Genomic DNA, 27,879 nt, shown 5'->3' with positions numbered 1-27,879 from the left:
CCCATAACATGGATCATTTTTCTCAGTATTTTGATGGTATAATTTCTACCACAAAAGATTTCCATGTTGGGGCACCTGGGTGGCTCAATCGGTTAAGCATCTGCCCTCAGCTCAGGTTATGATCTCAGGGTTCTGGGATTGAGCCCCACATTGGGCTCAGCAGGGAGCCTGCTTCTCCCTCTCCCTCTCCCTCTGCCACTCCCCCTGCTTATGCTCTCTCTCTCTGTGTCAAATAAATAAATAAAATCTTGGTTGGAGTTAAGATGGCAGAGGAGTAGGGGACCCCTTTTTCAGCCGGTCCCCTGAGTCGAGCTGGATAGGTAACAGACCAGCCTGAACATCCACGGAATCAACCTGAGACGCAGGAAGATACAACTGGGTCTCTACAAATGAACATCTCCAGCGCTGAGTATTGAGGTACGAAGCGGGGAGCCGTGAAACCTCGCACAGATATCGGAAGATAAACAGAAGGGGGAGGGAGCCACCGCGTTCGGGCGCCGGGAAGCAGTAGCCACCTGCATGGGGGAGCGGGCGGACTCGAGGACGGTACCCTCAAGAGAACAGACTGAGACCATGAGCAGGGGAGCGCACGCCACCAGACTCCTCACAGAAGGAACTCCAGTGTGCTAACTGGAAACAAACTGAGACCGGGAGCTCTGGGAGCGCGCAGGGCGACTGGAGGCTGGTGGTATTAGAAACACAAAGGACAGACACAAACCGGCCCTGGAAGTGAGGGCTGGGACGCCGGGTGTGGGGCGCACACCCTGGGACGCTGCAGGGTTGAGCAGCACCAACAGAAACAGAGTTAAAGTGGCCAGAACATCACTGGAGAACGGTCCGCGATCCCTCTGTTCTGAGAGAGAGGCTGAGATTCAGCCACTGCTGCTCTGAACCTCAGAAGAGGCAGAGCAAACCGCCAGGGAAAGCCGCCAGAGAACAAAAGCCTGGAAATACCGGCTCACAGTGTGCCCATCCCCATCCCCCCTCGCAGGGTACATGGACACTCTACCCAAACAGGGTTGCCTGAGTATCTGAGAGGCAGGCCCCTCCCACAGAAGGCAAGCTGAAAAATCAAGAAGCCCACATCCCTAAGATCCCTATAAAACAAGGGCGCACGGCCTGGGTCCTGGTCAATAATTTGGGCTCTGGACAACCCTGCACCTCTCCTCATCAGAATGACGAGGAGGAGAAGTCCCCAACCCCAGCAAAGACAAGACAATGAGTCTGTGGCCTCTGCCACAGAACTAATGGATATGGATATAACCAAATTTCAGAAATGGAATTCAGAGTAACAATGGTCAAGGTGATGTGTAGACTTGAAAAAAGTATTAACGAAAATGTTAATGAGAATAAAGAATCTCTAAGGGCGGAAATGAGAGCGAATCTGGCAGAAATTAAAAATTCTATGAGCCAAATGCAGTCAGAACTAGAGGCTCTGACGGACAGGGTGAATGAAGCAGAAGAACGAATGGGCGAATTGGAGGATGGGTCAGTAGAAGAAAAAACTAAAACAGAATCTGGACTCAAAAAAATCCACACACAGGAACTAGGTTACGGGAGATTACTGACTCAATGAAACGTTCCAATATCAGAATCATCGGCATCCCCAAGGGGGTGAAGAAAAACAGAGGTCTAGAAGAGATATTTGAACAAATTGTAGCTGAAAATTTCCCTAATCTGGCAAGGGTAACTAACAAACATTCGTGTCCAAGAGGCAGACAGGACCCCTCCCAAGCTCAACCATAACAAACCTAGGCCACGTCACGTCATACTGCAATTCGCAAATATTAGATCCAAGGATCCAGTATGAAAGCTGCCAGGGCAAAGAAATTTCTCACGTATCAAGGCAAAGGTATCAGAATTACGTCAGACCTGTCTACACAGACCTGGAATGAGAGAAAGGGTTAGGGGGGCATTTCTAAAGCTCTTTCAGAGAAAAACATGCAGCCAAGGATCCTCTATCCAGCAAGGCTGTCATTCAGAATAGATGGAGAAATAAAGACCTTACAGAATCGCCAGTCATTGACCAATTTCATAACCACGAAACCAGCCCTATAGGAGATATTAAGGGGGGGTTCTATAAAAGTAAAAAGGCCCCAAGAGTGATACAGAACGGAAAGTCACAATCTATAGAAACAAAGACCTTACTGGCAACATGGCATCATTAAAATCATACCTCTCAATAATCAGTCTCAATGTTAATGGCCTAAATGCTCCCATAAAACACCACAGGGTTGCAGATTGGATAAAAAGACATGACCCATCCATTTGCTGTCTACAAGAGACTCATTTTGAACCTAAAGATACAGTCAGACTGAAATTAAAGGGATGGAATACCATCTTTCACGCCAATGGACCTCAAAAGAAAGCTGAGGTAGCAATTCTCATATCAGACAGATTGGATTTTAAACTAAAGACTAAAGTTAGAGACACAGAAGGGCACTATATTATTCTTAAAGGATGTATCCAACAAGTGGATATGACAATTATAAATACATATGCCCCCACCACGGTAGCAGCAAGACACACAAGCCAACTCTTACCAGAATAAAGAGACATATAGATAAAAATACGTTAATAGTAGGGGGCCTCAACACTCCACTATCAGCAATAGACAGAGCACCGGAGCAGAAAACCAACATAGAAACAAGAGCTTTGAATGCCATACTCGACGAGTTGGACCTCATAGATATATATAGAACACTACACCCCAGAACCAAAGAATACTCATTCTATTCTAATGCCCGTGGAACATTCTCAAGAATAGACCATGTTCTGGGACACAAAATAGGTCTCAACCGATAACAAAAATCTGAAATTATCCCCTGCATATTCTCAGACCACAACGCTCTGAAATTGGAACTCAACCACAAGGAAAAATTTGGAAGAAACTCAAACACTTGGAGACTAAGAACCATCCTGCTCAGGAATGACTCAATAAACCAGGAAATCAAAAATCAATTTAAACAATTTATGGAGACCAACGAGAATGAAAACACAACGGTCCAAAACCTATGGGATACTGCAAAGGCAGTCCTAAGGGGAAAATATATAGCCATCCAAGCCTCACTCAAAAGAATAGAAAAATCTAAAATGCAGTTTTTATATTCTCACCTCAAGAAGCTGGAACAGCAACAGAGGGACAGGCCTAATCCACTCATGAGGAAGCAGTTGACCAAGATTAGAGCAGAAATCAATGAATTAGAAACCAGAAGTACAGTAGAGCAGATCAACAGGACTAGAAGCTGGTTCTTTGAGACAATCAATAAAATTGACAAACCGCTGGCAAGCCTTATCCAAAAGAATAGAGAAAGAACTCAAATTAATAAAATTATGAATGAAAAAGGAGAGGTCATGACCAACACCAATGAAATTGGAAGGATTATTAGAAACTTTTATCAACAGCTATATGACAATAAATTAAGCAATCTGGAAGAGATGGAGGCCTTCCTGGAAACCTATAAACTACCAAGACTGAAACAGGAAGAAATCGATTTTTTAAACAGGCCAATTAATTATGAAGAGATTGAGTCAGTGATAAACAACCTTCCAAATAACAAAACTCCAGGACCGGACGGTTTTCCTGGGGAATTCTACCAAGCATTCAAAGAAGAAATAATACCTATTCTCCTAAAGCTATTTCAAAAAATAGAAACAGAAGGAAAGCTACCAAACTCATTCTATGAGGCCATATTACCTTGATCCCCAAACCAGGCAAACACCCCATCAAAAAGGAGAATTACAGACAGATTTCCCTAATGAATATGGACGCCAAAATCCTCAACAAGATCAGGGCTAATAGAATCCAACAGTACATTAGAAGGATTATCCATCATGACCAAGTGGGATTCATCCCTGGGATGCAAGCGTGGTTCAACATTCGCAAATCGATCAGCGTGATACATCATATCAACAAGAAAAGACTCAGGAACCATATGATCCTCTCAATTGATGCAGAAAAAGCATTTGACAAAATACAGCATCCTTTCCTGATTAAGACCCTTCAGAGTGTAGGAATAGAGGGTACATTTCTCAATCTCATAAAAGCCATCTATGAAAAGCCTACAGCAAATATCATTCTCAATGGGGAAACGCTGGAAGCCTTTCCCTTAAGATCAGGAACACGACAAGGATGCCCACTCTCGCCACTATTATTCAACATAGCAGTCCTTGCCAACAGCAATCAGACAACAAAAAGGGATAAAAGGCATCCAAATCGGCAAAGAAAAAGTCAAAATGTCTCTCTTCGCAGATGACATGATACTCTATATGGAAAACCCAAAAGAATCCATGCCCAAACTATTAGAAGTTATAGAGCAATTCAGTAATGTGGCGGGATACACAATCAATGCTCAGAAATCAGTTGCATTTCTATACACGAATAATGAGACTGAAGAAAGAGAAATTAGGGAATCCATCCCATTTACAATAGCACCAAAAACCATCGTTACCTTGGAATTAACTTAACCAGAGACGTAAAGGACCTATATTCTAGAAACTATAAATCACTCTTGAAAGACATTGAGGAAGACACAAAAAGATGGGAAAATATTCCATGCTCATGGATCGGAAGAATTAACATAGTTAAAATGTCCATGCTACCCAGAGCAAACTACACTTTCAATGCTATCCCGATCAAAATGCCAAGGATATTCTTCAAAGAACTGGAACAAATAGTCCTTAAATTTGTATGGAACCAGACAAGGCCCCAAATCGCCAAGGAACTGTTGAAAAGGAAAAACAAAGCTGGGGGCATCACAATGCCGGATTTCGAGCTGTACTACAAAGCTGTGATCACAAAGACACCATGGTGCTGGCACAAAAACAGACATATAGACCAATGGAATAGAACAGAGAACCCAGAAATGGACCCTCGGCTCTTTGGGCAACTAATATTTGATAAAGCAGGAAAAACATCCGGTGGGAAAAGGACAGTCTCTTCAATAAATGGTGCTGGGAAAACTGGACAGCTACATGCAAAAGAATGAAACTTGACCACTCTCTCACACCATACACAAAGGTAAACTCCAAATGGATGAAAGACCTCAATGTGAGACAGGATTCCATCAAAATCCTAGAGGAGAACACAGGCAGCAACCTCTACGACATTGGCCAAAGCAACCTTTTTCATGACACATCTCCAAAGGCAAGAGAAACAAAAGATAAAATGAACTTGTGGGACTTCATCAAGATAAAAAGCTTCTGCACAGCCAAGGAAACAGTCAAAAAAACTAAGAGGCAGCCCACGGAATGGGAGAATATATTTGCAAATGACACTACAGATAAAAGACTGGTATCCAAGATCTACAAAGAACTTCTCAAACTCAATACAAGAGAAACAAATAAAGAAATCATAAAATGGGCAGAAGATATGAACAGACACTTTTCCAATGAAGACATACAAATGGCTAACAGACACATGAAAAAATGTTCAAAATCATTAGCCATCAGGGAAATTCAAATCAAAATCACATTGAGATACCACCTTACGCCAGTTAGAATGGCAAAACTTGACAAGACAAGAAACAACAATTGTTGGAGAGGATGTGGAGAAAGGGGATCCCTCCTACATTGTTGGTGGGAATGCAAGTTGGTACAGCCACTCTGGAAAACTGTGTGGAGGTCCCTTAAAAAGTTAAAAATTGAGCTACCCTATGACCCAGCCATTGCACTACTGGGTATTTACCCCAAAGATACAGACATAGTGAAGAGAAGGGCCATATGCACCCCAATGTTCACAGCAGCATTGTCCACAATAGCCAAAGCATGGAAGGAACCGAGATGCCCTTCAACAGATGACTGGATTAAGAAGTTGTGGCCCATATATACAATGGAATATTACTCAGCTATCAGAAAGAACGAATTCTCAACATTTGCTGCAACATGGACAACCCTGGAGGAGACAATGCCAAGTGAAATAAGCCAAGCAGAGAAAGACAATTATCATATGATTTCTCTCATCTATGGAACATAAGAACTAGGAAGATCGGTAGGGGAAGAAAGGGATAAAGAAAGGGTGGGTAATCAGAAGGGGGAATGAAGCATGAGAGACTATGGACTATGAGAAACAAACTGAGGGTCTCAGAGCGGAGGGGGGTGGGGGAATGGGATAGACTGGTGATGGGTAGTAAGGAGGGCACGTATTGCATGGGGCACTGGGTGTTATACGCAACTAATGAATCATCGAACTTTACATCGGAAACCGGGGATATACTGTATGGTGACTAACATAATATAATAAAAAAAACATTAAAAGAAAAAAAAGAAAAAAGAAAAAAAAAAGAAAAAGATATACATTGCATCATTTGCTTTCCCATTCCTCACATTATTGTTCTTTCTCCAACATTCTCACACGGGCAGGTTCAGATTTTGCACAAAGTTTTATAGTTAAGGCTGTGCACAACTGTTCATAAATATGGAAAAGGAAACGGCTGCTTAGCATAACTATTTGGGAATCCAGTATTCTGTAATGGTTAAACAAAGTTACTAAAAGGTTTTTAGCCTTTCTTACATAGTTTATCATTTTATTCCTTGCATGACATTTATCTCCTCTAATGTTATTGTTGGAAATATCCATCATGTAACTCTCAGAGTATCATACACACAGGACATCAAGGATCATAGTCTCGAATGGCTATGATGGCCAGCAAGACAACATAAATACAGTGATCTAAGAAGTGCCTACTCAAAGTGGGCAGCTGCTATGCTGCTCCAGCCAACTGTTCCATTGAAAGAAGGCAAACTAGTGTGGTGAAATCATATGGTTCTTTTTATTTAAAAATTCCAGAAAGTCAGTGTTATATATGAAACCACCTAATTTTTAAATGTGAGCCATCAACTCCAATGTTTTTTCAAATGCTGTACAGCCCAAATAGACCAAATCCGCAGGTCAAATTTGACCTCCAATTCATATCCTATGTAGATATATTCAAAAGTACTCACTGAATGAATGCTAATGTACAAAACTAATGATTTGCAAATCAAATCATAGTTTTCTATTAATTACATTCTAATTGCAGAGATTACGTTTTCCAGAAGAAAATGTTGGTCTTAAAATTATCATATGGTTTCACTTATATGTGGAACATAAGGAATAGCATGGAGGACATTAGGAGAAGGAAGGGAAAATTGAACGGGGGGAAATCAGAGGGGGAGACAAACCATGAGAGACTACGGGCTCTGGGAAACAAACTGAGGGTTTCAAGGGGGAGGGAGGGTGGGGGGATGGGTTAGCCTGGTGATGGGTATTAAGGAGGGCACGTATTGCATGGAGCACTGCATGCAATATGCAGTTATATGCAAACAATGAATCATGGAATACTACATCAAAAATTAATGATGTACTGTATGGTGACTAACATGACATAATTTTTTTTTTAAATGTTGGTCTTCGCCCATTAAAACACTATTTAATATTTCAACATTTACTTCAGGAACTATTCTTCTTTTGTTAATGGGAAATATAAGGTAAATGCAATTCTAAAAATGATCTCTGAAGAAGTTACCTCAAATGGACAATTCATTCTTATAGATGCTCTCTCATATAATATTAAAAGTTATCACACAGGCAGCATTTATTGTCATTCTCATTTATTCCTTCTTACTTAAATGCTTAAACTGCTTGATTTAATCCCCCTTATGAAGGCATTTAAAATTACTAACAGCCATACTGATACCTCTTTGATTTTCTACAGTCCTCATTTGTTGTTATTTAATCACGTTTCCAGGCTTCAAGGAGCTTTGTGATTCATCAGTGGAAAAATGGAAAAAAGAATAATAAACTTGTTATTAGGAGATCCAGTTGGAATCAAATTTATTAGCTATTAGAGCTTGGGAAGGTAAGTAAATGGTCTGTCATATACGACAGCAATAACTCTATAGCCCTGAGATAGGAACAAAACAGAAGGAAATCAAGCACTTAATTGTCCAGGTAACTGTCAACTGTCAATTTCAAAAAAAAAAAATGGAGATATGAGAACCAGAAGGGTAGTAATGATAGAAACAACTATGAATAGATGTTAGGAGAAAAGAAAGAGAATAAAAATGGATGCCAAGATATGTGGGTAAAAGATACTTTATCACTTAATAATCTACTTAAAATATAATTGAGATCTAAAGCAAACAAACAATGTACCATGGGTTCTATACATTTATAAAAATAAGATCTATGAAAAAAAAGTCCAAATGAAATGATGAGGGAACAGAAATTTTATATTAGAAAATACAAGGAAAGCAACCTCACCTTAAGCATTAAGAAGAAAAATAGAAGATATTAAAAACAAACAAATCATATTATAAAGATGAAAAGTACAATGCCTGAAAAGTACACATCAGTTTATCAGATTACACAAATTTAAAGAAAAAAAGCTGGTGAATTTGAAAACAAAGTAAAGGAAACTATGCAAAAGCAAACTGAGAAGAAAGAGAACCAAAAAGAGAAGACAAGGCAAGGAAAGGGAAGGGAAGGAATAGGAAGAAAAGGGGAAAGAGAAAAGAAGAAGGTATTGTGGAGAAGACAATGTATATAAGCAAAATATATGACAACAACAGCATAAAGAACTGGGGGAGAAAAATAGCAGAATACTGCAAAATTCTTTTATAAATATGCAGTGATATAATAGCATTTGAAGGTAGACTCTGATAAGTAGAAAAAAATATGCTATAAATTCTAAAGTAACTACTAAAATAACGAAATGAAGAATTACAGCTGATGATAATAAGCCAACAATTTAGGTATAAAATAATTTTTTAAAAGTACTCAATCCAACAGAAGGAAGATAAAGGAAAGAAGGATATCAAAATAAGAATGGAATGAATAGAAAACAAATAGTAAGGTGATAAACCCCTCATCATATCAATAATTGTACAATATGTAAACTATTTATATAAAACTGGATTTAGAGAAAAAAGATCCAACTATGCACTGCTTATATGAAACACATTTTAAATATAATGAAACAAATAGGTTAAAAGTAAAAGGATTAACAATTCTACATCATTCTAACACTAGTCAAAAGAAAGGTGGAGTGGTTACATAATATGAGAAAAATTAGATTTTAGAGCAAAGAATAATACCAGGGATGAAGGGTTTTCATAATAATAAAGGGATTAATTCATTAAAAAAACATAACAATTCTAAAGATCTGTGCACCTAAAAGGGAATGTGAACATACACGAATCAAAAATGGATAGAACTTGAGGAGAAATAGATAAATTCATAATTATAGTCACAGATTAATTATAGTCAGAGCAAAAAATGTCAAAGAAATCTAAAACAATAATGAAAACCAATGAAATCAGAAGCTGATTCTTGGAGAAAAATCAAAATGATTGATAAACATCTACCTAAAATGATGATATAAAAAAAAAAAAAAACAGTAGTACAATTTAACAGTGTTATTAAGTGAAATGGAAAACCTCCCAAGAAGAGGAACTATCAGAGCTTGTTCAAGAAAAACAGGAAACCCTGTATACTTTTATCTATTGAAGTGATTATGTTCATAAAAAGCTTTTCACAAAGAAAATAAGATCAAAGATCTAAGTAAGTGGAAAGACATTTCATGTTCATGGATAGGAAGACTCAATGTTGTCCATATGTCAGTTCTTCAATACTTAATTTATAGACTCAACTCAATCCCAATCAAAATCCCAGAAAGTTATTTTGTGGATATCAACAAACTGATTCTAAAATCTCTATGGAAAGGCAAAAGACCCAGAATAGCCAACACAATACTGAAAGACAAGAACAAAACTGGAGGACTAACATGGTACTACCCAACTGCAAGGCTTACTATAAAGCTACAGTAATAACAACAGTGTGGTACTGGCAAACAAATAAACAAATAGATCAATGGAACAAAATAGAGAACCCATAAGTAGACACAGATAAATAAAATCAACTGATCTTTAACAAAGATGAAAGGCAATACAATGGAGCAAAGACAGTCTTTTCAACAAATTGTGCTGGAACAACTGGTCATCCACATGCCAAAAAAAAAAAAATCTAGTTACAGACTTTAAACACTTCACACAAATTGAATGAAAATGGATCAAAGACCCAAATGTAAAATGTAAAACTATAAAATCCAAAGAAGAAAACAGGAGAAAACAAAAGAAAGAAAGAAAACTCCCAACCCAGATGACTTAACTAGCAACTTCTACCACACATTTAAGGATGAAATAATATCAATTATACACAAACTTATCTAGAAAGGTGAAAAAAGGGAATACCTTCCAACAGATTCTCTGAGGCCAACATTACACTGACCCCAAACCAGGCAAAGTCTAACAATAAAACTATAGACCAATAGTCCTTAGGAGCACAGGTAAACAAAATTTCAGTAATTTCAATCACGTTTAATATTTTTCAAAAATTAATATTTTATTTATATTTTTATATAAAACTACTTTATTATAGTTTTAAATGGTAATTATTTATTAAATTAATATTAATTCTATTTAAAATATTAATATTTTTATTTATCCATGAAAACCCTAAACAAAATTTTAGCAATCCAACATTCTTTTCCCTTACTAATAAAAACTTTCAGAAATTAGTAATAGAAATGAATTTCCTCAATCTGCTAAGGCACATCTACAAAAAAAAATCTCCACCTAACATCATACTTAACACTACAAGTCTACATGAAAGTCTGAATGATCACCAACAAAACAAGAATGTCCACTCTCACCACGTCTATTCAACATGGTAGTGCAAGTTCCAACCAGTGAAATAAGACAAGAAAAATAAATAAAAGGCATTTAGATTAGATGATATAGTAACAATATCTTTGTTTACCAACATGATCATCTATATTGAAAAACTGCTAGAATCTACAAAAAAGCCACTAGCACCAAAAAATGAGTTTAGAAAAGTTGCAGGATACAATTTAATATTTAAAAATCTACTTTGTTTGGGTGCCTGGGTGGCTAAGATGGTTAAGCATCTCCTTCGGCTCAGGTCATGATCTCCAGGTCCTGGGACTGAGCCCCACGTCAGGCTCCCAGCTCAGCAAGGAGTCTGCTTCTCCCTCTCCCTCTGGCTCTCCCCCTGCTAGTGCTCTCTCTGTCTCTGTGTCTCTCAAGTGAATAAATAAAATTTGTAAAATAAATAAATAAATAATAAAAATCTACTTTGTATACACTAGAAATAAATAACAGAAATAAAACAGAACAGCATTTACAATCACATCAAAAATATAAATACTTAGGGAAAAATCTAGAAAAATATGGGTAAGACCAAAACTTTCGTTTATTAAAGAAGACCTAAATATGTAAAGAAGACATTAAATATGTAAAGAGATGAAATTTGTTCATGGGTTAAAAGACTCAAGAGGATTAAGATATCAATTCTAACCTTGTTGATGGGTCAAAAGGCTCAATAGTGGTAAGATATCAGTTCTCCCCAAATTAATGTATATATTCAATATAACCCTAACCGAAATTCCAACAGACTTTCTAATAGAAATTGAAAAACTGATTCTAAAATTCATGTGAAAACTCAAAGAATTGAGAATAGCCAAAACAATTTCAACAAAAACATTGTTTAAGTTACTCCTCCCTGATTTCCTATCTTGTCAGAAAGCTACATTTATATAGTATAGTATGGGTACAAAAATAAGCAAATTAATGGGATAGTTTAGATTATAAAAATAGATCCATAATATATGGACAAAATATTTTTGAAAAATTTGCAGAAGTAATTGATTCAGTAGAGAATAGATTTTTAAGCATATGGTGCTACAAAAATTATAAATTCATACAAAAAAAAAGTTCTAATCTATACTTTGTAACATATACAAAAATTTGCTCAAAGTACACCACAGCCCAAAGCATAAACTCTGGGACTAAAATCTTTTTAAAAAGTGGAGGGGAGAAGGGAAAATCTATGTGTCCTTAGGTTAGGTTAGATATGACACTAAAACCAAAATTCAAAAAAGAACAAAATAATAAACTGGATATCATCGAAATTAATAACTTCTGTTATTCAAAAGACACAAGAATAAAAAGACAAACCACAGACTAGGAGAAAATGTCTCCAAATCATATAACTGATGAAGGACTTGTATACAGAATACATAAAGAATTTTTAAAACTTTTTAACAAGAAATTCTTAAGCTGTTTAATAAGAAAACACACAACCTAATCAATGTGGCAAAAGATGTGAACAGACATGTCACCAAAGAAGATATGTGGATGACAAATAAGCAGATGAAAACATGCTAAATATCATTAGACATTAGGAAAATACACATTAAAATCACAATGATACCACCACTATAAGCCAATTAGAATGATTAAAGTTTAAAAGACTAATCATAGGAATGTTGAAAAAGAAAACCAAAACTGGTGGCATCACAATTCTGGACTTCAAGTTCTATTACAAACTTGTAATTATAAAGACACTATGGTACTGGCATAAAAACAGACACATAGATCAATGGAACAGAATGGAAAACCCAGAAATGGACCCTCAACTCTATGGTCAACTAATCTTTCAGAAAGCAGGAAAAAATATCCAATGGAAAAAAGACAGTCTCTTTAACAAATGATGTTGGGAAAATTGGACAGCCACATGCAGAAGAATGAAACTAGACTATTTCCTTACACCATACACAAAAATAGACTCATAATGGATGAAAGACCTAAACATGAGGCAGAAATCCATCAAAATCCTAGAGGAGAACACAGACAGCAACCTTTGGGACCTTGGCCACAGCAACATCTTGCTAGACACGTCTCCAAAGGCAAGGGAAACAAAGGGAAAAATGAACTATTGGGACTTCATCAAGATAAAAAGCTTTTACACAGCAAAGGAAACAGCTGACAAAACCAAAAGACAACTGACAGAATGGGAGAAGATATTTGCAAATGCCTTATCAGATAAAGGGCTAGTATCCAAAATCTATAAAGAATTTAACAACTCTACACCCAAAGGACAAATAATACAATCAAGATATGGGCAGAAGACATGAATAGACATTTCTCCAAAGAAGACATCCAAATGGCCAACAGACACATGAAAAAATGCTCAACATCACTTGCCATCAGGGAAGTGTGAATCAAAACCACAGTGAGATACCACCTTACACCACTTAGAATGGTCGAAATTAACAAGACAGGGGACAATAAATGTTGGCAAGGATGTGGAGAAAGGGGAACCCTCCCACACTGTTGGTGGGAATGCAAGCTGGTGCAGCTACTCTGGTAAACGGTATGGAGGTTCCTCAAAAAGTTGAAAATAGAGCTACCCTATGACCTAGAAATAGCATTACTGGGTATTTACCCCAAAGATACAATGGTAGTTATCTGAAGGGGCACCTCCACCTCAATGTTTATAGCAGTAATGTCCACAATAGCAAAACTATAAAGAGCCCAGATGTCCATCAACAGATGAATGGATAAAGATGTGGTGTATAGATATACAATGGAATATTACACAGCCATCAAAAAATGAAATCTTGCCATTTGCAATGACATGGATGGAACTAGAGGGTATCATGCTAAGCAAAATAAGTCAATCAGAGAAAGACAATTATCATATGATCTCACCAATATGTGGAATTTAAGAAACAAAACAGGGTCACAGGGGAAGAGAGGAAAAAATAAAACAAGATGAAACTAGAGAGGGAGACAAACCATAAGAGGCTCTTAATCACAGGAATCAGAGGGTTGCTGGAGGGAGGGGGTGGGGGGATTGAGTAACTGCATGATAGACATTAAAGACGGCATGTGATGTAATGAGCTGGGTGTCATACAAGACTGATGAATCACAGGCCTGTACCTCTGAAACCAATAACACATTATATGTTAATTAATTGAATTGAAATAAAAAACGTTTAAAGAGGGAAAAAAAAAAAAGACTGATCATACCAAGTGCTGGCAAGAATGTGGTGGGACTGGAGCTCACATACATTATTAATTGGAATGTGAAATGGTCAATCACTTTGAAAGCCAGTCTGGCAGGTTCTTAAAAAGTGAAACATATATCTACAATAACAGTCAGCCATTTCAATCCTAGGTATTTACTCAAGACAAAAAAAAAATCATATAACAATATAAATATTTGTACACAAATGTTCATAGAGTGTTATTTAGGATAACAAAAAAAAAACTAGTAACAACTGTAAAACCAAAACATGAATGAAATTGTTACAATTGTCACAAATTACAACATGGATGAATTTCAAAAGAAGGAAAAAAAGAGTACATACAATAAGATTCCATTTACATAAAACTATAAAAAATACAAACTAATATATAGTGACAGAAGGCAGAGCAGTAGTCATTTGGTGATGTGAAGAAAAGTCAAGAGAAGTGAGGGCGGGGGATTACAAAGAGGTATGGGGAAATGTCTGGCGAAGATGGGTATGTTTACTATCTTGATTATTGTGATGTTTGACAATGTATAAACAAATCCAAGCTTATCAAGCTGTACATTTTAAGTAGGTGTTGTATATTGCACTATATTATATGCAATTATATTTCAATAAACTCTTGAGAGATGTATCCCTCATCAATCCAAGAACATGTGATAGAAAATTTTTGCAAGAGATTTCTCTCTTGATTTTCTTAACCAAAAGTAAATGTCAAATCTAAAACAAAGCAACAGCCCACAATTCTCCAAGTCATCCATCCTTCACCAACTTTCCCAGTAGAAATAGCAGTAAAACAACATTTCAAATGTTAAATAATGCTGAACATCCTGTGACTCGTGATAATGGATAAACTTTCTCATGAAATCTCGCCAATATTGAATAATATGAATAAAACTAGCTCTCCATCTGAAATGATATAACAGTTTCTGAAACATTCTTAAGTTTTTGATGTTGTCTCCTCAGCCTAAAATTCTTGCCGGACTGCTTCTGCTCCATCCAAATGCCTTTCATTCCTTCATAACATACCCCATCACCCCTATTAAAGTGGTCCTTGATGAACAGAATCTTTATTTCAGGAGTGGGCAAACTACAGTCCTGCCTGCTGCCTGTTTATATAAATAAAGTTTTACTAGAACACATCCATACCCATCCATTTAGGTGTTATCTATGTTGCTATGTGATACCATGGCAGAGTTGTGTAATTATGACAGAGGCTATATGGTCCAAAAAACCACATATTTACTATCTGGCCCTTTACAGATGAAATTTTCCAATCTCGGGAAAATTATTCCTTTTAATCCCCATACTTCATATCTCTCTTAAGCATCATTCATTTTATTACTCATCTTTTTAACTTACATTTTATAATCCTTAAAGGCAACGACTCAACTTTATAAGCACTACACAGTGCTTTGCACTTATTCAGTACTTGATAAACATCTATTAAATCAAATTAAGTACAAATTATGAATGCAAAAGAGTTCAATCAATAGCAAACACTAATTAGGATGAGCTCTATAATTGCAGAATAATAAGAGCACATTGCTTTTCTCAAGTTAGACTATGATACTACAATAACCTTTGCCTGCAGCTCAAGGAATATTAGTGCTAGAACAAACTTTAGAGGTCATCAGATCCAATCTACTCCTCTGTAGATAAAAATTGAGGGTCAGAGAATTTAACCGATTAGTGAAAGATAAAATAAATGGTTAGTATTAGAACAAATACTTAAGTCATGCATGCTAGAAACAACAGAACCAGATCAGTCAATGGGCAAGCTTCAAGACATATGCTAACTCCCACAAATCGTATAGCGTGCAAAATTGTGTGGATGTACATGTGAACATCCTCTTGAAAAGAGTTACACTCTCATCACAATCAAAAAGGAGTTCATAATCCCAAAATGATTAAGAAAAAAAAAAACTGGGGAAAAGATACTTTTGAAGAATCACCGATTGTACCATCTAGTAAGGAGCAAAGCCATGACTAGCCCACCCGTCTAATTATTACCTCTATGTTCTTCATTATGTCCAAGGCAGAAGCATCAATACATATTCTGCCAATACAAAGAACCACTGTGAATAGTCCTTCAAGCAACGCAGGCACCCCTCTTTATTTTCCCATAAGGATCCTTTAGTGTATAAGTATTTCTGCAGTACTAATCAAACCAAGATTAAGGGGGGTAGGGGTTAATGTGAAGGGAAAATTTTGTGTATTTTCTATTTTAAGTAATATTCCAAGGAGGTTATGTGCTATAGGTAAAGAAAAATAATCAGATGTCAAAAAATTTATTATTGATACTTTTCATTCTATTTTCTCTTTATCCACACACACAAAAATCTTCCAATAAAATGATACAATGAGACTGATGAGGAAGTACAAGTACAAACGTAACTGATCTCAAAATTGTCTGTGCTAATCTAAGCAGCAAGCCAATGTCTGAGACACAGGTTCTGAAGCAAAGAATTTTATTATCAGAAGAGCAGGCTTGGGGCGCCTGGGTGGCTCAGTCCTTAAGCCTTTGCCTTTGGCTCAGGACGTAATCCCAGGGTCCTGGGATTGAACCCCACATCAGGCTCCCTGCTCTGCTGGTCAATCATTAACTTTGCATTTTTCACCCCTACTCCCTGTTTACATACTGACTATAGAAACCTCATGGTGACTGCTTCTTCCTCTCCCACTCCCCCTGCTTATGTTCCCTATCTCGCTGGCTGTCTCTCTCTCTCTCTCTGTCAAATAAATAAATAAAATCTTTAAAAAAAAAAAGAATTTACAAAAATTTATTAAAAAAAAGAAGAAGAAGAAGAAGAAGGGTAGCCTAACCAGAAGGTAGAGGACTGTTCCCAAAACTGCCTAGCCCTATTGAACCTAGGGACAGCTTACATATGTTTGGGAAATGAGGTGAATACATGAGAGGTGACAGGTCTCTTGAAACCTTGGTTGGGGGGGTGGCCTTGAAACAATCTGGAGGTAGACATTCTTCTGGACAATCATGCACCATTTGGGATGTGGTACAATGAGATATGTCAGATAATTTCAAGACAAATGTTACCATCCAGTCACCATGAGGTTTCTATAGTCAGTATGTAAACAGGGAGTAGGGGTGAAAAATGCGAAGTTAATGATTGACCATGCATGAGGTTAAGAGGTGCATAAAACATAATTAAGTAGGGAACAAAACATAATGTGGAGCTAAGTTAATAATATAACCTATACGACTATAGTTTTGTCTATGCTTGCAAAACCAGTCCAGGAACCAAGTGTCCCACCTCAAATACTCTGTGAATTAAAGCTTCTATTCTGAACAATGGGTGATCCCTCCAAGTAGTATAAATCCTAATGTGTACTGCCTCCAAACAGTAGCTTTACTATTGCCAAACTTATCAGACTACACATAAAATGGAACATGAAAACCTGTGAAAGACACACTACTTTAAAAAAAAAAAAAAAAGGAAAGAGAAAAAAACCACTTAATTGAAAGTTCTAGTGAAAGGAAATTACTAGAATAAAAATTGGCTAAGAAGGTTGAAAACAGTATAAACATAAAAAAATTTCATTTGTAGTACTCAAAAAAATATAAAATACTTAGGACTATTTTCAGTAAGAATGATCACAGGACCTTTATAGGGAAAACACTAAAATCTTATTAGAGGATATAAAGACACTTCCAAAAATGAACAGCTATTTAATACTTTTGAATAAGAATTCCTAGTATTACTAAAAATATTGCCTCTCAACATAACTTTGTAAATTAAAAAAAAAAAATCCAAATTAGAATCCCAATTTTTGTCCTTAAGTAGATAAAATTTTCTTAAATTTATTTTGAAGAATAGATGCCGAAAATTTGAAGAAAAAAAAATGTGAGAAGGTACATGCACATCGGAATTTATTGAAAATAGCCTCTATTATCAAATCATGGAATTAACATAAAAACAGACAAAGAGGAGAAGATAATACAATTATTATCAGATAGATAATCTCGCCAATAAAAGACAAGTAAGGAGAAAAGAGTACATAGCTTAATAAAAGATACTGGCAAAACTAAATATATAGATATATATACTAGTATATGTATCTAATATATAAAACTAAATATATATATACAGACATATGTATGTATATATGTGTGTGTGTATATATACATATATGGAAGAAAATACAATGACTATTTTACATCCTATCTTTAAAAATTTAGGATTAAAAACTTAAATAGAACAGAATAAAACAACAAAATCCTGTTAAAAAATACAGCATATAGTATGCATAATGTAGAGTTTTAGAAGACTTCCATAATCAAAAGTGACTATATTATAAAATTATAAAATATATTTGACTATACAAAGCTCTAAAACTTGTGTATGGCAAAAGACATTATGAACAAAATCAGCAAACTATTTTGGAAAAACAGTTTAAAGAGTGCACTTAAACTCTTTGGTATAAAAGAGTCCTTAAAACTTGATAAGGTAGATATAAACAACCCAACAGAAAAATGGGCAATGAAGCGGCAATTTACATAAGGGAAAATTCAAATTTGGGGGAAAAAAACATTAAACAGAAGCTCAAACTCAGAGATTTGGAAATTAAAATAACAATGAGCTATCACTTCATACCTATCAGACTGGCAAATACTTAAAAAGGCAGATTACAGCTATTATTAGCACAGGTGAGACAAAAAGTGTATTCTCATACATTGCTGGGATAAATAGTATAAAAGATTATATTTAAGACGAAAATTGGCAATTCTGTAAAAAAGATATATCTATGGTAAAAATGTATGTATTAGTAAATACCCATGAATACTACCACTGAATATCTTCTCAATTGATATCTAATACACATTTGTTAATATATTTTAATGAGGCTACAGATGAGTACTATATTTTTTGTGGAGAGGGAAAAATGATACCCCAAATTACATCTGATTTCTAAAACTGACTCATTTTTTACCACAGTTTGAACAAATGGTATGATAAACATTATTTTTTTCCATATATACTATGGTTAGTTTAAATAGCAATCTGCATAGACTCTAGGTATCTGTGTAACTGCACAGTACATAAGACAATACTGTTTTTCTAATGCTTAGATTCTCAGAAATACTGTTAGAGATTGTCACTAGGGGGAAGTCTTGTTTTCTAGAGTCTAAATTTAAATTACCATAAATCTTACAATTGCAGCACATGTTTTTATATAAAAATATATCAGAAGCCACAACCCAAAACACGAGACCATATTTCCCCTTTTAAATCAGTCATAAGCTTCTGAAAACAAAGCCAATCGATATTTGAAAATAGATTGTTAAAGGTAATTTTAGGTTTTGCATAATACATAAATCACAAAATTGCCACATGTAAAACAGAAAATAAATTATATTTTACTTTAAACAATCAATAACTAAAGTAAATGGGCATTTTTCTTTTCAGCTTAATGTAGTATACACTCCTCCTTAAACTCTTTCTACATAGATTACAGTTAATGACTTTTCTCCATTAATCTATGAAACCCCTTTTCTTTTTTACCACCTTCACACTACAGTTGTTCCTTATCAGTTCCCACAGAAATACTCATGGATAACAGTGAAAGAATAATACTTGTATACCTCCTTAGAACAATTATTCACTTATTCTATGACGTTTATAAACCAAGAATGCTAAATCTCTTCAGCTCACTGACTTTCCAGTTTAATCCTTCCCCAGAGGAAAGCTACATGTGGATAATTTTTGCTCTAGGGCACTTGCAGATTGGTTCCTGATAATAAGAACTGAACAGCTAAACTACGGCATGCAAATTCCTGCTCTGGAAGCATGTTTTTTAACATTGTAACTGTTATTATTTCAAAAACAAATTAAACAAGGGAGTTCTGTAGAAAGCCAATTAACCAACTTAGGCAGCAACTTAATGCAAATCACTGCCCTTCACTTACACCCAACATGATGTTTTGTGATTCTAAGATGTCAATCTCTAAGTGTACATTTACAGCAAGCGACTGTTTAAAAGCGACTCAAGGTGCCTATACAAGCATTCCAATGGGATGCGTATGTTAAGTATGAGTTTTGATTTTTTTCACTTCCTACCTCTGCCACGTGGTTTTATTCCTTCAATGTTCTATTATAAACAAAACTGGAAAAATCTGTAGGAAGAGCACAGAGCTATGACCATCAGAATGAAATTCTAACCCAAGTTCTATATCGAGAAAACCATACTTGGTTCAAACACTGGATACATGACAGAATGGCCATAAGGAAATTTCATAAATTCAAGACTTTATGTACATTTTGAAACAAAGTTGCATGTGAGTAATTCTGCTCTTTCATTTTCATAGAACTTTAGTCCTGATTATAAGCCATTAGGGGTCAATTTCAATAAGAAGGATTTAGAGAGACCTAGCTCAAAAAGACATATGGTCCCTGAAGCTTCCATTCCTCCCCTAGACTAATACTTCAGTAGCGCCTCCTCAGTAATTCCCATTTAAAAATATTTAAGTTAGTTAAAACAAAATTCAAGCGGGTATAATTCATGAAATCACCTTATCAATACAAGTAATGGATTATACAAATTACCAATTATTGAATATTTATTTTTATTTTAAATATATTTTATTAAATATATATTTTAAATACATTACTTCAAATATATTTAATTATTAAAAACTAACCTTAGTATCTTTCTAACATGCAACATGCATAGTTTATTTTAAAGTTCATATAGCATACAATTATGTTTTAAGAGTCATACTCATTTATGAGCATTTATATACACAGAAAAAAAAATTTTTAAGTGTAAAATGAATGCATCACTTGAATTAGGATATTATAATTTAAGAAAAATTAGGATATTACAAACACTGGAGGAGTGATCAAATTAATTATAAGACAGAAATAACAACAAAGGAAAGAGAGGAAGACTAAAAATTGGAAGAGCAAAATACCACAGGACAATTAAAAAGTATTGCATGAACATAGGCCTACATCGGAAAAATACATCATAATTGATCTCTATAAAGTTCTTGGATATTGTGCTCCTCTCCTGCTGCACACACTTCATTCTATTGGTAATAACTGTGTTATGTCAAAAAGAAGACTGTTTCTCTATTTTTAGCCTTTGAATAACCATTAACAAATCACAAGGACAGATATTTGGCAAAACCTGCTTTACCTTAATAAACTCGCACAGGGTCTTTGACAAGTAATGATGTCGTTCTCACATGGATTAGATTTTTTTATTCATTAAGTATTGTATTTGGAAAGAACAATACATTTTAATTATGTTAAAAGTATAGAATCTGAATAAATAAAATGCATTAATATTTTGAAAATGTGTTTACTTGTAAGATATGCCAACACAGTGTATGTTTTCCCCTCAAGAGCCAGAGATATCTATTCTCTGGAACGCCATCTATGTGGCACTGTTTCCTCTGCCCATCTCCTTGACTAAACTCCTTAATGACAGAGTCCCATTTTTAATCTTAATATCCCTGCACCTACCATAAGGTCCTATACATTCTAGGAATTCATTAACTGTTTTTTGTATGGACAGATGAGTGGCTGGGTTAATGGACTGGCCTTACAAAATGAAGAGAAAAGAAGGGGTAAAGAAGTGTTCCATCCCTAGGCTATGAATTCCTTGACAAAAGCTCTTTATTATTCATATTTATCATTTTAGCAGTTAGTGCAGTATCTGACACATATTAAATCTTCAAATAATGTTTGCAGAATGAATGAGTTCCTGATTTATGCTGGAATTTCACTGAGTATATGATTCTTACAACAGTTTGTATCGTTAATTAGAAATTTAGTCAGTCCTTTCATAAATTACTCTTTTATTCTAACTTTGGTCTCTGTATAACTACTTTTCTATGAGACTAAAAAGAATCTAATTTCACGTATTATATTATTTTTATGCTCATCCTTCATATATCTTACTCATTCAAGAATTTAATATATTCTCTAAATTGTATTTTATATTTGTTGCAACATCAGTATTGTCTACTTTGTTTTCTACAAATAGTTCATTTTTCCCTTTTAATGATTTTATGTAAAATAATTTTAATTTAATCAAACCAGTCCATCTTTTCTTTAATGTCCTGTTTCTTTGCTTTCAGGCTTTGAATTTCCTTTCCCTCCCAATATTTAATATTCAATTTTACTTTTTCTAATTCATCAGTGGCTTGATTTTTTTTTAATTTTACTACTATCCAGTTAGAACTTATTTTGCCATGAACTGTTATGTGACAATCTAATCATTTCCCTAGTCCTTATGAAAAAGTCCAAACCATTTATTAAATATTTTTCTCTCCTCACAAATCTGAGCTGTCTCTTTGATAATATATTTATACACATAACCAATTCTTATTCTAAGAGCAATGTCTATGTCAGATTGTGATAACTAACAGTAACTCGCCCCTATGTAACACCCTGTGTGTGCTACATCCAATATAACGGAATAAAGTAGGCACTTAAAAAATAAATGCTTTCTGGGGCGCCTGGGTGGCACAGCGGTTAAAGCGTCTGCCTTCGGCTCAGGGCGTGATCCTGGAGTTCCGGGATCGAGCCCCACATCAGGCTCCTCCGCTATGAGCCTGCTTCTTCCTCTCCCACTCCCCCTGCTTGTGTTCCCTCTCTCACTGGCTGTCTCTATCTCTGTCAAATAAATAAATAAAATCTTTAAAAAAATAAATAAATAAAAAAAATAAATGCTTTCTGTTAACAAAATTCTCAGGAATTTTACCTGTTCTGAGATCTAAATATAATAATAAAAATGCATATGTCATTCTCCCATAGAGTACTAGAAGACTCTTTAAAGCAAAACACCTGTCTCACTCATTTTCAGATCCCACATGTTTAGTATAGTGCCTGACAAAGAGACTCAACAAGTATTTGCTGAAGTGAACCCAATTATAGCAAGACTGAAAAAGAGTCCCATGAGAAGAAAGACAGTTTAAATTCTAGAAGATAGGAGATTTTTTTCAAGTAAATCAAAGAAGTTAAGCAACAGCAAAATTTTACAAAACACACAAAACTACAGGGGTGCCTGGGTGGCTCAGATGGTTAAGCATCTGCCTTCGGCTCAGGTCATGACCTCAGGGTCCTGGGATCAAGCCCCGCATTGGGCTCCCTGCTCAGCGGGGAGCCTGCTTCTCCCTCTCCCTCTACTGTTCCTCCTATTCCCCGTGCTTGTGCTCTTTCTCTGTCAAATAAATAAATAAAATCTTTAAAAAAAAATACACACAAAACTACAAAGTACAGATTTTATCAAGTCACTATTCACACCAATTATTATGTAAATATTATTGATTTTCAAATAACTCCCCTTTCTAGGTTAGATTAGGTTGGTTCCCACTTTCTGTAATGACAAAAATCACTCTGGCAAAATACACTTTAATTCTCATTCCTTATTAACTAGTACATATTAATTCTTCAATCAAAAATTTCATTTCTAATATGACTTGAGAATGTTCCATTTATAAATGGAAACCTGTAACCCTAATTTTCAAAGTCTGAAACCTCATGACTATATTCAGTGTTTTTAAAGGAATCTGAACTTCAACTTTGTTAATTAAAATTTGTGAATCAATGGCCTGAGGAAATTTTCACTAGAAATACGTTAAATTCAGTGAGGCATTATTTAGAGAACATACGTAATTTCCATTAAGCTGAGTTGTGAAAAGATGAGACACTATTTTACACTAGCCTCGAAATATGAATTTATCAGAAAAACATTCTTCAAATAACATCTAATAGTGAATTCCAAAACTAATAGATATATTTTATCTTTCTTAGTCCAAAGTTATTATTATCAAATCACTCCTCACCACCCACCCCACCCCAGAAAAACTTCTGCCAACTTTTATATCATTCTCATGAGGTAAAACAATCTCTTAATTATGAATTTAACATATAATGACTCTTGAATATGTCTAGGCACATTATTATCTCTTCAGTAAAAATAACAGGTTGGCAAGTAAACAGAGTAATCATAAAAGGGAAATGATCCAAGTCTCCCAACTTTGAAACCGAATTCCACTGACACAGAAAATAACAAAAGTTCCTAGGAAGAAACAAAGTTTCATTAAGATTAGGGGACTCCTGTTATTAGCCACAGAAGGAAGAAACACGTCGTGGTGGGTAACACTCAGAAAAGTGAGTCTAGAGATGAATGATCCCCAAGTAGCTTTGACTTAGTTAAGCAAAAAGTGGTATTTTCTTGAAGCAGATCATCTCAGATTGCTAGACAGGCTTTCAATACTTAACAAGCCTATTGCTTCTTGGCATTCTGGCTGAGGTCATATGTAGTTGCAATCCTCAAAAACTAACCAGGTCTACTGATTCAAGGTGGCAGGCATGGCAAAGTGGGGTGAACAGGAGATAAATAACATTCATCAAGGTAAGTATTATTAGCCCCATCCTGCATATTTGGAAATTTAGGTTTGAAGTTCATAAAAACACAGAAAAAAATCACAATGCTAACTGCAGGGGGTGTCAGGATTTGAACACAAGTTTCTCTAATTCCAAAGACTATGCTCTTTCCACTGCACCACATTCACATGATTCTTTCAAGAGAACTCTATAATATAAAGTCCTAAGTAGAAAGTTACAGAACATTGAAACTTAGGTATTTTCATCTCTCCTACCCACTGAAAGTAGTGATATTGGAAAATAAACACAAATATGGAAAAGGAATAGTTGGTTGTATAGATGGCTTTATAAGAGCAACATCTGATTCTGAACAATATTTCGGATTCATTCCACTGTGAGAGGCAACTTATGTCTAGTGGAATAGACCAAGAATACACGGTTGGCAAAGAACAATAATTTTGTCCTCAAGTTTAATGAAATGATGAATACCGTAAAGCACAGAAACAGCCTGAAATTTTAAAACAAAGACAAATACTATAAATGGAATTTTGTGATCTCTCCTTCTTTCCCTGATGCTCACCGATTCTCCCCTACACACACTCATACATACACACACTCACACACATACACACACTCACACCCTCTGAGGACAAGTCTTGTTTCCAGGGCCTTGATTTTCAAGCATCAAGAGCAATCCTATGTACTTAACTGCTCAATAAATACTTGCCAAATGAATGGAAACAAATGATACAGAAAGTGAAACCATTTGATTCCTATTTAGTTCTATCAAGGAGAATGATCCTCAAACTGGAAAAGATACAATAAACATGGTTAACAGCTAACTGAAGGCTGATAGATGGAGAGACAGAGTACCTGGCTGTCTTAAATGAATGATTTCAACTCTTCAGTCCCAGACAAATTCTAATTCAAAATTTTCTCATGAAGTACAGATATGATCACTGAGTGTGCCAGAAAATTGAGACTGGAAAATAAATCCTGATTCTCAAAGAGCATAGGATAGCAATTACAGAGAATGGAGACTGCCATATAATCCCTAGCAAACTTTTAGAATACACCTTTCAAAGATTCATGTATTTATGTATTTATTTGAGAGAGAGAAAGCGTGCACGAGCAGGGGAGAGGGGCAGGGGAGATAGAGAAAGAGAATCTCAGACTCCCCACTGAGCGGGGAGCCTGATGTGGGGCTCAATCTCACAACCCTAAGATCATGACCTGGGCTGAAATCAAGAGTCAGATGCTTAACCGACTGAGCCACCCAGAATTGCAAAGAATGCATCTTTTAAAATTTATATATTTTAAAATACACCCCAGAATACATCTTTTAAAAATAATTATTTAATAGATAATTTGTGAGCTCTTATAAAAGGAAGCACTTGATCATCAAGAGCTATCACGAGTTCATTAAGAGGTCATGCTAGATTTTAATAATCTTCTATTAGAATTGCTAACCTGGAAAATTAAAGACACACTAAAGTTATTAACAGTAATGTCAACACTCATTGCACACTGACAGTATTTAATTTAATTGGTATTATCTCATTTGATCCTTATGATAACCCTATGAGGAAAAACATCATTACCACCATTTTAAGAATGAGGAAACTGAGTCATGAAGAGATAAAGCCACTTACCCAAGGACATGGAGTTAGTCGATTGTGGGCATAGGATTCAAACCTGGAATACTCTTCTGCCAGAGGCTTTGTTCTTATAACTACCATATATGTTGCCTCATATAAGATGTATGGAAAAAAATTTGATAAAATCTCTCCTGGAATCCTTGTGGAAATGAAAGAAAACAGTGGGCTGGATGATCTTTTAATTAGATAGTTTCAAAGTTGGCTAAACATTTGCCAAGATGGATGGTGAAACAGAATGAAAAGGAAAGAAAAGAAGGAAAGGGGGAAAAGGACAGTTTATCCACTGATAAACTTTTTTTTTCAATGTCATCAATTCCAACAAATATATTGTAAATCTTAGTCCATTGCACAGATGCATATATATAAGTGCCTAATTAAAATATTTTCATGGAACAATATTTACTCTTTCTCTGTGAATGGTATACAATATTTTCCATTTTACATGATTCTATATCTCTTTTCAAATGCTAACTGTAACTCACTGAATTGACTTCATAGCTGACTACTGGATAGAATCCTAGAGTTTAAAAAAACACTATTCTAGAGAATCCCTGCAAGGATACACAATGCAGTATTAATAGAGGCTATAATGAGTGCAATTTGGAATTTCCTTCTCACTTTTCCAAATTATTAAAGATTTTTTCTACAATGAACAAATGAGAATTATAAGAAGTTTATATAAAAAATAAAAAGTATGAAGAGACAGTAACTGTACAGACAATAATTAATAGCAATTCTTATGAAAAGTATCTGGTATTCTAATAGATCTCAAACTCAAAACAAGACAACAATGTGCCCTAGGTGACAAAAGAATTAATACACTCTTAGCATTAAAGCGCACACATACACACACATCTAAAACAAGGCATATCCTTTGCATATTCACACCCTATCTAGAAACTTATGTTTACTTTTGCATTCCACATTTCCATTGAAGAATGTCCACAGGAGAAACAAGATAATAAAATTTGGAAGTTATATAATATGAAGAACAGTCAAAAGAACAAAGGATCTTTAATGTCTCTTTTCAAATATCTGAAAGGCTTTTATTTAAATAATAGTCACAGAATAGAGTTAAGATCCAATAAATATAAGTCATGCAAGAGGTAAATCTGGGTAGATTTTAGCCTCACATAAAAAGGAATTCTAACACTATTTAGCAAGAGAATTCACTGCCTCAAATAGGAACAATGGACACTCTTTACAACAAGATTCCTTACAACAATCTGATCTCTTATTTCAAGAAATGAATTTTTCAATAACTTCAGATTAGTAATGTCCAGGTCCCAGATCTCTGTCCTACCCCAGACAGATCTTTTCTCACTGTAGCTAGCTAAACAGAACTCGCTACTTTGGAAGGGTAATAGAGTCCTATCAGTGGCAGTGCTCAGACACATGAGGGATAACCAATTAGTGGGGATACTATAGAAGAGAACTGCTGCATTGGAGAGAGTTGGACTAGCCAATTAGTACTGTATTTTTCTAAAATAAACACTGCAATTTTTATCTTAATGAAGAAAAATCCCCTTCACTGTGTCAGATATAATTTCATAAGAATAAAATTAGGATTCTTAAGAGGGTGTTTACAGTGTAATCCTTAAAATACATATATTTTGGTTCTACTATATGCATTTTTAATTCTGTGGAAGATATTTTATGTGCTTACAAGCATATCTGTGTATGTATCATTTTATTTCTTTGTTTTCACACAGGAGTCTTATCACACATATTATTCTACACTGTACACTGTACTGGGGGTTTTTTTCCACATAATAAATCTTAGAGAGTTTTTCGTTTCAGTCACTAAACTGCTCCACATTTTATATAGTTACATAGTATTCCATTTTATAGACATACATTTTTTTAAACTAGCCCCTGACAGTGATTCAGAATATTTCAAATCTTTGCTGTTACAATGTTGTAACAAATAACCTTATAAATCATGCCACACGTGTAAGTATACCTGTAGAAACAGAATTGCTATATTAA

General features: G+C 35.3%; 1 protein-coding gene across 1 annotated transcript in view; it reads right to left on the bottom strand.

Moving 5' to 3' along the window:
* Nucleotides 1–27,879, bottom strand: part of NAALADL2 (N-acetylated alpha-linked acidic dipeptidase like 2) — a 1,315,864-nt gene that overhangs the window by 1,265,273 nt on the left and 22,712 nt on the right. The gene's annotated exons all lie outside the window — the stretch shown is intronic.

Source organism: Ursus americanus, chromosome 4 (assembly GCF_024610735.1).
Source record: "Ursus americanus isolate L20-20 chromosome 4, mUrsAme1.1.p, whole genome shotgun sequence".
Classification (NCBI taxonomy): Eukaryota; Metazoa; Chordata; class Mammalia; order Carnivora; family Ursidae; genus Ursus; species Ursus americanus.
The sequence above is the reverse complement of the archived record's forward strand: the minus strand, read 5'-3'. Positions and strand labels throughout refer to the sequence as shown.